Source organism: Dioscorea cayenensis, chromosome 20 (genome assembly GCF_009730915.1).
Source record: "Dioscorea cayenensis subsp. rotundata cultivar TDr96_F1 chromosome 20, TDr96_F1_v2_PseudoChromosome.rev07_lg8_w22 25.fasta, whole genome shotgun sequence".
NCBI classification, from domain to species: domain Eukaryota; kingdom Viridiplantae; phylum Streptophyta; class Magnoliopsida; order Dioscoreales; family Dioscoreaceae; genus Dioscorea; species Dioscorea cayenensis.
The window spans coordinates 23,840,707-23,853,766 of NC_052490.1; the positions used below are offsets into that span (position 1 = coordinate 23,840,707).

At 38.2% G+C, this 13,060-nt stretch overlaps 1 non-coding gene across 1 annotated transcript; it reads right to left on the reverse strand.

Moving 5' to 3' along the window:
• Positions 1 to 12,210: 12,210 nt before the first annotated feature.
• LOC120252062 lies at positions 12,211 to 12,317 on the reverse strand. Its single transcript, XR_005533613.1, has one exon. It is a non-coding gene; the product is annotated as a small nucleolar RNA R71 (small nucleolar RNA).
• Between the last annotated feature and the right edge of the window lie 743 nt (positions 12,318 to 13,060).

Here is a 13,060-nt window from a genome sequence, read left to right on the forward strand (position 1 = left end):
ACTGCCATATGGTAGATCTTGAAATATTAATTATTATTCTTATTTTATTAATGCTATCAAGTTATGTAAAATGTGATTAATAAATGTAAAGCGTTAATGATTGCAAGTGAGTGGAGAGTATTTTCCGCGGTTGATATTTGTCAGTATATCTGAATTGTGGCCAAATAAATAGCTTTTGCTTATATCCTTAGATTGTGCTGTCAAATTAATTTGAAAAGATTGATATCATTACAATATAAGATAATAATAATTTATTATAATATGCGGTCGGTCATCAACGCACTAGGCGGTTATGGCTGAAGAGGAAGAAAGCATCATCTTTGATTTTTAGGAAAACGGAAAAATATCTTTTTAAAACGCCAAAACAAACATCAACCATTTACGTCTAAAAATTTAGTGGCAAGAAGTGAATTGCTGGCCCAATAAATATAATATTTATCCAATTATGTGAACAATCATATATAATGATATATAATTAATAATATGAAATTAGCTCATTAATTTTTGGATAGGTCATCGATCTTTGGCCAATTTTTAGTTTGGTCATCGTACTTCAATTTATATCATATCAATCACCCAATTTTAATCTCATTTTATCGGACAGTCACCCAGAGAATTCTAGCCCCCAATTATTAACGTGGCCACCAGAGATCCTAGTTATCCTCACCGAGCCACATCAAATGACTCATGTGGCATGGTGAGTCCGCCAAGTTATCCGTTCTCATCAAAGAGATGCCACGCTGGCATCTTCTTCTCTAGAATAAGGTTTACTTGCCATTGTTCTCATAAGCTAGGGAGAGAGACTTAGGGCTCTTACAGTGGGGAATAAGGTGGTGAAGGAGAAGCTAGTTTTGGAATAATGGGTGAAGTTCAAATCTCGTCGCGATGGAGGATTCATAAGTCATTGAAAAATTTTCATTTGGTTTAAGGTTGATCAAAGGATAAAGCTCCCTGAAATTTATTGTCGGGATTTTTGCAGTTCATTTCTTGTTGTGATCCTTAATGTAAATAAGTTAAATTTGGGAATGGAGTTGTAGAAGGTGTAATCATTACAAGAAATTGAAGTTGTTTTAGATTTTTTTTTTTTTTAATATTTGGCTTCAATTAATTAGTTCTCCTAACTGCAAACTAACATTGTTGTGATTAATAATTTAAATAAGTTAAAACTTATAATGAAGTTATAGATGGTGTGCTCATTAAAAGAAATTGAAGTTTGTGGGGTTTTTTTTGGCTTCATTTAATTAGTTCCCTCTCTGCAAACTAATTAATTGAACAGTTGCAGTCATTTTTTGAAGTTTATTGATTCATTAAACGTAATTTCTAATTCATTAACAAATACTAATTCAATGAGTTTCCTTAAGTTAAAGACAATAAGCATAGTGATTTAAAAAGAATGTCTAATTCAAAACACATACAGATTCATTAAAAATACTGATTCAAAAAGAATGTTTGTATATTGAAGATTTCTGTATATTGAATTACAACCGTAAGGAATTACAGCCAAACCATACTGAATTTGAACATGATTTTTGATAAAAACACATATCTGCATACTGAATACATGATGGCCACATCTCATTAATATAAGTTGCACAAGGAAATCTGGTGGAATACAGTAACATAGAAGACCTCTAATTAATTTAAAGTGTAAAAGTTTTGCATTACACTAAGTAAGTAAAAGAACCAGCTACATAACATTAAACTGATTAACAAACAATAACTACTTCACAATTCACAAAACTCACAACTAAAAAAAAACACACACAGACAAAGAAACATTTTCTGGAGGAAATAATTCCAAAAACATATAACGATAACTCCGATTACATGGAAGTTGCAATTAAACAAAAAAAAGGACAACCAGAAGAACTTCCTAGAGGGACCAATGGCTTCTTTTTTTTGTTGGACACCCTCCTTGACAAGTGCTTGTGTATAAGTAATACGAAATATTCTTTTCTTATATTGAGCATTACTTTTCTTAGATTTTATCACTTATTCGTGTGTATTTGTGGTCTTTTGTGCATTTAGGGTTGTGGAGACAATTGTGGAAGAAAGGAACCAAAAGTAGATCGTGGATGCATTTGTTGCTAAAGTCTTGGAGTGAACAAACGTGAAGACAAAAGTTGTGCTCAAAGACATGTGCATGTGTACCATCCTCCATTGTGCTCGAGCGAACACACAAATTGGAGGAGCACAAAGACAGTCACACTCATGTGTTCCGAGTTGTGCAATACTACCATGATCTTCGTCAATGTGATTTCATTGAAGACACAACGTGATCTACCACATGGATGTGTGCCCATTCATGTGGTTTCGATGAAAAGAGTGGATTCGGGACCATTTTTGGCGGGTAATGTAGCAAAATCACTATAGTAATTACTATTCACAACTCACAGGAAATCAATTTCTGAAAATCCACCCAGCCGTGTGGAAATTCCACATGCCCGTGTGGATGCCCAATTTCAGCCCCTATAAATACAGTGATTTCAGACTTTTTGAAGAATCTTTTTCCCATCTTTTGCCGAGCTTTGGAGGCATTCGCGGCTAGGGTTTGGAGAGGCTTTGGTTAAGTCTTTGGAGTGGTTTTATAGCCTTCGACATCATGTTCCTTTGGAAGATAGTTCGTCAGCATCGATTTGGCGAGGTGTGCCCTAGGCTTGACAAGGGAACCCTTGGAGAAGATGAGACGGCTCCACAAGACTATCGATATGGACTACGAGGAGGTTTTATCTATAGATAGCATACTTTTACTTTCGATTCCATTATTGATTACGTATTGCTCCATGGAGAACTAAACCCCTAGTGGGTTTTTGGACTTGTAAACCCTAGGATGATTTTGTTTCATTAACCTTTATTATATTTCTTTAATTGATGTTTTAATTGAGTTCCAACCTTGAATGCTTGTTGAATTGAATTTCCCTTAGAGTGACATTAGGTTTGAGAATCTATATTGGTAATCCTTGTGAATGAGTGACACTTCATTAGGATTAGACAGAGCTAGGTTGGAGAGGGTCGAGAGGGTGAGTCGAGAGCTAGGTTTGAGAATCTATACTTTTACTTTCCCTTCCTGTGTGATTTATCCTACCTTCACGTTCTAAGAGTTCTTTGCGATCATGATAGAGTGAAAGTGCTAATAGACAAGCTCCACTGGGGCTCAGTTACGTGAGCAACAGAGTGAAGTGTTAAAGTAATCCTTAGTGTTGGGGCTTAATCGTGACTAGGGGTCTTTCACCTGAACCAAAGGGTAAGATCTATATTAGGGAATAGGGTTTATCACTTAGAGTCCCTAGAGCTTTAAGCAACCTTGCGCAGTGTGAGATGTTGAGAGTAGTCCTTTCCGCAAGGGTATAGTGTAGGGTTAGTCATGGTTGATCTTAGATTTGGGACCGTGTGTTTTAAGATTTCCATGACTCATTAAACATTAGTTCGGAGACAAATGATTAGTCTTTCACTTGAAACAATAGTCTTAAGGTGAGCAATGTCCGGGTGCTCCATCTTTCTATCGATTGCCTCTCCTTATTTCTATTGTGTCTCTTTCTTCTTTTCTTTATTTTTACTTACATCGATATTGTCCACACTGCTCTTGAACCATTGTCACTATAGTTAAATAGCAATACTTATGTTTCTGAGCACTATTCCCTGTGGATACGACTACCTACTCACTAGGGTACTTTATTACTTCGATAATCCTGCACTTGCGGTACACACACGCAAGGGGTGTGTCGCTCCTCCTTTGTTTGTTTGTCTTTTATCCTTCTATTTTTCTTGATCTAACTGTCTGGAAGCATTTGATAATTGATTTGTGCTGCTTGTTACCTTAGTATGTTGGTTGAGTTGAGTAGCATCTCTTGTAGGAATTGTGGAAGTACCTTTGCCTCCTATTGTAGATAGTTTTTTCATCTTCATTGTAGCCCTAATTGATCCCATGTCAGGGGCATCAATTAATTGTAGTATCAACATTAAACAAAGAATTAACAAATCAACTGCATTTACAAGCCAAATGTTGTGTACAACATTTTTTTTGTTGCTATATAAATTTTTTTCTTTTAGTTAATTACCTGTGACTGGGGCTCTTCAGTTACATGTGCTTCTAATGTGGCACACTCTTGTTGAACTTGTGAAGTACAACAACCATATTTAACAGAGAGTATGATGAGATACATTCAGCAAAACTGCAATCTCAATATTTAATAGAGAGTTAGTTCACAATTCTTGTTTTTTTTATCTCATCATCATTTCAATTTTTTTAATATAAATTTTACATGTGACAGTGGTTCTTCAAATATTTGTGGCAGTGATGTACCACACTCTTGTTGGATCCCCATGATTAAACTATCAACCTGTAACATACAACAACCTAACATTGAGGCATTAATAAATTTGTATCAGATGACCTGATGTTCAAAGGGATAAAAGATAACTAATCATTTCTAAATGCTCCTACAAAACTTGTGAGTCAATTCCATCCATTGGGTTATCCTGCACTCCTTTACTTTGGTGTCCATGTTGTTGTCCCCTTGAATTTCCATGTGAAGCCTGCTATACACACAATTCAGAAAGTGAATTAATTGTATAACACCAACAAAATAGTTCATTAATTTAATTACCTATTTGTGGCAGTGATGTACCACACTCTTGTTGGATCCCCATGATTAAACTATCAACCTGTAACATACAACAACCTAACATTGAGGCATTAATAAATTTGTATCAGATGACCTGATGTTCAAAGGGATAAAAGATAACTAATCATTTCTAAATGCTCCTACAAAACTTGTGAGTCAATTCCATCCATTGGGTTATCCTGCACTCCTTTACTTTGGTGTCCATGTTGTTGTCCCCTTGAATTTCCATGTGAAGCCTGCTATACACACAATTCAGAAAGTGAATTAATTGTATAACACCAACAAAATAGTTCATTAATTTAATTACCTATTTCTAATGACCATGGTATCTTTTATTGTGGCCTACATTACCACATATGTTGCACTTCATCCTAATACCTTTCCTGCTTACTTTCCGTTTGGTAAAACCCCTAGTTTCCTCACCAACTTCCATTCTCCTTAGCAAAGTCTTCCTTCCTCTTCTTCTGTTCTGTGGCTCAGGTGGGAGCATGGGTCCTTGGTGGCTTTTTAGAATCCCACCCATGTGTGGGGGTTCAATGTGTGGTTGTATGTCTCTAAGTAGGTGCTAATTCTGTAACAGATATGTATGTAATTTCAACCTGGTCTTTGTCATTGTAGATCACTGGGATTGCATGACTGCAAGGAATCCCAGTCAAGTACCACTTCGTACATGAGCATGTGCCTTCATCTTTATCAACTACAAATTAACCTTCTAGACCTAAAACTTGGTATTTGCTCTCCCATACTAGGTTGTGTTGTAAAACCAACTCAATTGTTTAGAATTCTCTAATTTGTTTTTGAATTCTAGCGTAGTGGACTGTTGTACATTTTTTCATGGCGTCTCTTCTTTTTAGAATCTTGATCATCAACCTTTTTCTGATTATTTCATTCATTGTTACCACTCCCTTAGTCCTAGCTTCAAGTATTTGGCTATTGAAACACTCACAAAAATTATTGAGTAGGATATCACATTGAAAAATTGATTTGAAGTGTGACTTACTCCAATACTGTGGGTTTATGTTCTTCATGTAATTACATGCATCTGCGGACATTCTGTTTAAGATGCCCATGTTTTTCTCAAATGCTAATAAGTAGCTTGATTTGGCACACAACCACAATTGGTCTTTTAATGCTTTCCCTCTAAAGTTCTTCTTAAAATTTGTGTGAATGTGTCTAACACAGAACCTGTGATCACTATAAGGGAATAATTCCTCTATAGATGGCATTAGACCCTAGATATGCAAATTAAGTTGACATATAACCACAACAAGTGTCAAAGGGGGAAAAACAAAATCAAGTAAATGCAACAAGTTAGCAAGTAAACCCATAATGCAAAGCAAGGATGAAATATCCTCAAATCTAATATTACCTTATGCCTATTAGTCATAAATGCCTAGTGATGGCTGTTATTAATCCCCAGGTCTTGTGCAAGATGTTCTAAGAACCATTTCCAATAGTTCTCGTTCTCTTTGTCCACTACACCAAACAAATCATGTATAAAAGATAACCAGGAAAATGTAAAAAAAAATTCATCAAAGTAAAAACTAAATTAGGCATGACCTGTGGGCCATGCAATTGGATAAATGCAATCATCAACATCTATCCCACCTGTTATTAGTAGTTTTCCCCCATACAAGACTTTTAAAAAAACCAACCAATGAAAGTACATGTCTACACCCTGCCAAGAAACCTTTACTGAAAGGATTCAGACAAATGTAAATGCATTGGAACACCCATTGGTCACATTTGAACACTATAGTGGATCGAGGATGAGTTCTTGTTAACTCCAGCCTGTAGTTATAGAGCCTTGCTATTTGAGTATTCTCATCACCATCAATAATTCTAGATTGAAAAAACATAATTAGTTGCAAATTTTGAACAAAATATAAGTACTTTCATAACTAATTTGGATAGCACTGTAAGATAAAAAAAATACCTTAATACATAATTTGGACACCACTATTAAAAAAATACCTTAGTGCAATGCATTTGGCTTTGTATACCTTCAATCTACTGATATCTACTTTCTAGTTTATCTTTACTGCTTGGATGATACTAGTTAGTTTTCAGGAAAGGTCATCTCTGAGTTGCTCTAAGTATGTCTTAGCTATCCAGTGTGCATCCACATGCTTGTTATTGTGATCTCTTGCACACTCATGTTCTAATTTCCCTGCCTTAATTTACACTATACTCCCATCCTTTACCATTAGTGTGGCCTAGAGATAGAAAGGGCATCCTCTCTTGCAAAAAGCTTTGCATCTCTTTTAAGAATATTTTGTTTTAAACCTACTTTTGTTAGACTAGATAGTGTCGTTTAGGGGGAAGTAATAGCAGCTCTTTGGACCCTAGGGAATACGACCCTCTCGTACTTGCGCGAGTGGTATTACTTGACGACCCATGCACTTGCGGGACTCAATCAAGTTTTTGCCGCCATTGCCAGGGAACTCCAAGAATGCTAGGAAAACCTCTAGCTCACTGCTCTAGTTGTTTAATTTTGATTTTCTAAATACTTGTCTTTGTATGTGTCTTTTACCATTTTGTGCATATTTATTTATTTTTCCTCTTTCTTGTTTTCTTTGATAGGTTATTGTTGTTAGTTTTGTTTATTTACACAGGGCCATGGATTTTCAAGAAAAACTGATGGCTGGAAAAATCTATGCACTTGAGAAATGGATGAAAAATTTCTTTGCAATGAAAGCAATCCTAGGCAATCCAACAATTAAGACAACCACAGCCCCAAGTCCCCCAATTTCAGCCCCAACAACAATAAGTGAAGAAATACACTACCAAAGATGTTCTAACAAAGTTCTTGCTCAATACGGAGGCAAAATTTTATAACATAAACACCCAGTTTGATGAGCTCGGTACAGTACTAAGGAGTGTCCAAACTTCGATCAAAGCAATTGAGAACCAAGTAGGGCAACTTGCTAGGGTAAATTCCGAGCGTGCATCATGCAGTATATTGAGCGATATTGAAAATAACAAGAATGAGCACTTAATGGCAGTCACTCCTAGGAGTGGGAAACAATTAGAGGCGGGGGCCGAAGAAAGCCCAAATGTCATGGAAGATGGGGTATAGCAAGACAATGTGGATGACATTATGGCCTTGGAAAAATATAAGTGAGTGGAGGAAGCTCAATTGACCACAACGGAAGAAGCTACTTGCCTCAACATTAATCATTCCATCAATCTAGCCATTTTGGTCAAGTGCACTAGAAAAATTCCGGGAATTGTATTTGAAGATGTGGGTAAGAAGCTAAGGTCATCCTTGAGACCACCAATGCCGGGCTTGGATAATTCCCAACCAAAACGTTTTCCTTGACAACCCAAGCAAATTTTATGGGCAATTGGAGTTCATTAGACCAAGGGAAGCCATTTAACAAGAAACTTTTATGGGCAAATTTTATGGGCAAATCTTATGGGTAGTTCAAGGCCATTTAACAAGAGTCAAGGAATAAGATGTGGGTAGGAGGTGGAAGCCATCCAAGGACCCACCCATGCCGAGCTTAAATAACTCTCGATCGAAGCTGTATCCTTGGAGGCCCAAGAAACTTTGTGGAGTACTCAAAGGAATTTTTTTGGAGCCAAACAAGAACAGGGAGAAGGCTAAAACCATCTAAAGATATGCCCAAGTTAAAATTGCACAATATCCAACCCAAACTTTTTCCATGGAGGCTAGAAGGTAACTCATGCTAGGCATCCAATTTGATATCATCATAGAAAGTATGCCCATTTTTCTTGGTAGTTCTTATGCCACCTCTAGCCGGGGTGAACACACCATTTTCAAGACTCCTTAAGGTAAGAAAGAGGTGCATTAAGTTAATGAAGTTAAACAAGCGCTTCTTGGGATGCAACACAAGCTTTTAAATTAGTTGCACTCTTGTTTTCGTATTCCTTGTGTGTTAGTAGTAAGTTGTTCTTTAGTTATAATTGTGTTGTAGTAGTGCTTTTCACCATTTTTCTTAACTCTTTTGCACCTGTTATTTCATGCATGTTGTGAATTCTTTGAGTTATTCCTTGTCTTGGTGCATCAAAGATGTATCCTTGATTGTTTATGTTGTGGAAACGGCTTCGTTTTGCTCGTTTTTAGGGTTGCTAGGAAGATAAATTTTCAAAATCTGGAAAATGCCCATTTATTGAGCATATGATAGCCCTTAAGCCATCCAAAAACTCTTGAGGGGCAAGCTTGCGCCCGCAAGCTTGTTCGCAAGTCTCGGCCAGCACATTAAGTTAGGCTATCTTCTTCACTATTTTCCTCATAACTCTCTCATTTCTCCTCCATTTTCCCTCATTCTTTTGGCATTTTTCTTCAGTTTTCTTCATCTACACGACTCTCCTACTTCTAGCGACATGATTTGCATGACTTATTGGGAGTTTTACCATTATCTTCATCGATTCTCCAAGGTACCTCTCTCTAAACCCTAGTTTTGAACATGATTGTTTCTTCTTCCTTTCTCCTATTTTTCGAGTTGTATGCATGACAATGTTGTGGTAGATTGGTTTTTTTGTTGTTTTTGTGGGTTTTTTGGAGCAATTTTCAAGCTTTGTAAAAATTTTTATGCTCCATGGACAAGAGAAACTCTTGCAAAATTTTTTTTGGGAATTACTATAGCATTTCTTGAATTCTTTCACACCCCATCATGAGAAACCACTGCTTTTCTTGTATTTGGCCTAATCTTGTATCATCTTTGTAAACCCTAGCCATACTTGCATTAGAGAGGTTTGGACATCATGATATAGATTAAGCAAAGGACATGCTTGGATTATTTCTTGTTTAATTGTTTTTGTTATGATAGTTGTTTGCTTGTTTGTTTTGTTTTTATTTCCTTGTGTGTGATGGATACCTTGAGATGTTGTTTCTTTCTACCTTCTAGGGTGGAATTAGGGCATCAAGCACACCGTCTTTCTCCAGAATCTACCGGAATCATTGGTGGTCACCCCGATCTTATGGACTTCAAGACTCATGCTTTGAGACTCGGAGAAGTTCACAAAACCCTCTTACTATGTTTTATTGTCTAAATTGTTGCATTCTACTGATTTAGCCACATTAAGGGCAATGTGTATTCTCTAAGTGTGTGTGTGTGTGTGGGGGTTCAATTTTTCATGAACTTTGAAAATGTTTGCAATTGCATGCTTGAATTATCTGTGATAGTGTGAGTTATACTTCTTATCTATGCTTGAATGAAATCCTGTTTTATCTTTAGTGCACCTTTATGCTTTTTCATGATTACTTCCACCTTATGCACTCCAACTAACCCATCACAATGATATTGGCATTAGAATGTTAAGTTCTATCTTCAATACTTTTTTAAGAGATTTTGGTTCCTTCATTATTTTCTCTAGCCTTAAGTGAAGAATTGCAGTAGTTTTATGCCAGGGGATATGAGATAAAGTGTGTACATATAAAAAAATATTTTATATTTGTGTGGTCTACGTTAGTCTAACTTAGAGGAAAAAATGTGTATATACACATAAAAGAAAATAAAATATCTCTACTAATCTCCTCACACCTGTTGCATAGTCACTTGAAGGCTAGAGTTTTATTTTGGAAGCAAGGGAAACTATCCACACGGGCGTCTGGAAATTATCCACGCCCGTGTGGAAATTCCGCACGGGCTCGTGGAGCATCCACGCCCGTGTAGTCGCCCGATTCCAGCCCTATTTAAAGCCGATTCAGCCCCGATTTTGGTATTCTTTTCTCCATCTTTTCCCCAACTTGCGAGAGGGCTTCAGCTAGGGTTTTGAGGGGTATTGGCCAAGGTTTTGGAGAGGTTCTACAGCTCCGACATCGTCATTCCTTACGAAGAAGGTTGGTAGGGGAGCTTCCGTCGAGGCGTATCCTATACCGGACGAGGGAATCCTTGGACGACGAGTAGAGGACTCTCTACAAGACCATCGACACGACCATCGAGGGGGTTTCTTTATGGATTCATTGCTTTTACATTCTATTTCTTTGATTGTACTTAGCTCCATGGAGAGCTAAACCCCTAGTGGGTACGCGGGTATTGTGAACCCTAGGATGTATTTGTTTCTTTGAACCTCTTTATTATGCTTTCAATAAATTGATGTTTATTGTGAGTTCCAACCTTGAATGCTTGAGTGTATGAACATTTCCCCTAGAGTGACACTAGGGTTGAGAGTTCTTGTTGGTAACCTTGTGAGTGAGTGACACACCACGAGCGTTAGACAAAGCTAGGTTGGAGAGGGTTGAGAGGGTGAGTCGAGAGGTACAGGAGCGTCCCCTTTCTCCTCCGGTGTGATAGATTCTACCTCCGTTCCTCGAGTTCTTTGCGGCCATAATAGAGTGAATGGTCTAAGGGATGAACTTCCGCTGGGGCTTAGTTGCGCGTGCAACGGAGTGAAGCGTTGAGGTGATCTTAGCATCTAGGGATTAATTGTAGTTAGGGACCTTTCACCTGGACCAAAGGGTTAGGTCTATAATTAGGAAGAGATTTATCACTTGGAATCCCTAGAGCTCATTACAACTCTATGCGAGTGCGAGGTGTTGAGATTGTTCGATTTCTCCTCCGGGACATGCATAGAGTTAGGCATAGTTGACATTAGATTTGGGACTATGTAATTAAGGATTTCCACGACTCACCATTGCATTGATTAGGAAGCATAATAGAGGGTTCTTGCACTTGAAACAATTACCCTAGGTGGAGCATTATCTGGGTACCCCATCTTTATCGATTGCCTTACCCCCTTCTTTACTTTTGCTCTCTTAGTTGTTGCTTTTACTGTTGAGAATTGAATCATTGTCACACTCATTATCATTGATCTTTTACATAGCTAAGAATCGAATTAAGTATTTTTATTCCCTACTCCCTATGGATTCGATACCCGCTCACCCGGGATTATTACTTCGACAAACCCGTGCACTTGCGGGCTATACGCAAGGGGATCTTGTCAAGTTTTTGGCGCCATTGCCGGGGAGCTAGGCGTTTAGAGATACTTTGCTCTTTGTTTTCTTAGCTATTTCACCACACATTCTATTTCATGTCTTCTTATTCTATCATCGTTCTGATTTTCTTCTTCTTTCTTTCTAGTGCAGCTCTAGGTTATGACCCGAGGGAATCCATCAATACTGATTGAAGGAGACCTTGAGCTTGAACGTACACTTAGAAGAAAAGGGAAAGAACCTGTGCAAGAACAACATAATTCAGCTGATTTAGAAGGAGAGGAATCTGAAAACATGGCAGAACAGAATGAGCAACAGCGAACTCTATCTGATTATACCAGACCTTCAGTGTTAGGGACACAATCGAGTATTGTGCGTCCCCCGATTACAGCTCAAAACTTCGAGCTAAAGCCGGCATTCATCCATATGTTGCAGCAGTCTGCACAATTCAACGGTTTGGCCGATGAGGATCCAAATAGTCATATAGAGAACTTTCTCGAGGTGTACGACATGCTGAAGATAAATTGGGTTACGGATGACGCCATCAAATTGAGAGCCTTCCCATTTTTCTTGAAGGGGAAAGCGAAGCAGTGGCTACACTCATTACCTAGAGCATCAATCACTACATGGGAGGAGATGGTAGAAGCTTTTCTAGGCCGTTATTTCCCTCCCGGAAAATCAGCAAAGCTTAGGAAGGAGATCTCGTCCTTTGTTCAGTTAGAATTGGAATCTCTATTCGAGACATGGGAAAGGTTCAAGGAGCTCCTGAGAAAGTGTCCGCAACATGGATTCCCGGAGTGGATGATTGTTCAAACCTTCTACAATGGTTTGAACCCGAGTAGAAGGCAACTCTTGGATGCGGCAGCAAGAGGTACCTTAGGTAGCAAAACCCCCGATGAGGCTCATCAATTAATTAAGGAAATGGGGTTAAATAGTTACCAATGGAATGCTAGAGAGAAGAAAAAGGTGGTAGGTATCCATAAAATTGATGCGGTAACCTCATTGGCGGCGCAAGTAGAGAGTCTGAGTAAGAAGCTAGATCTCATAGCTTCGAAAGAGTTGCGGCCGTGACCAATTCCACCGGTTGTGGTGGAGGACATGCTCCCTCCGATTGCCCGATCTCGATTGGTGATGTTTCTTCAGTGGAAAAACGTTAACTTTGTAGGTAATGGCATGAGACCTAAAGGGAACCCATATAGCAATACTTACAATTCAGGTTGGAAGAATCATCCCAACTTTTCATGGAGTAATCAAGGACCACAAAAGGCCATGGGGCCACCGGGTTTCGAACAACAACAACAATCACCTCAAGTGGAAAACAGAATTTCAGGCTTGGAAACCCGAATGACGGATTTAGAGAAGCACTTGGCTAGATTTGTTCAATCTGCAAATACACGGTTTGAATCAGTCGAGGCTACACTTCGCAACCACACCGCTTCTTTGCACAACCTTGAAAATCAGGTGGGGCAAATTGCGAAGTCTCTCTCCGAAAGGCCACATGGAAGTTTACCAAGCAATACGGAAACCAACCCTA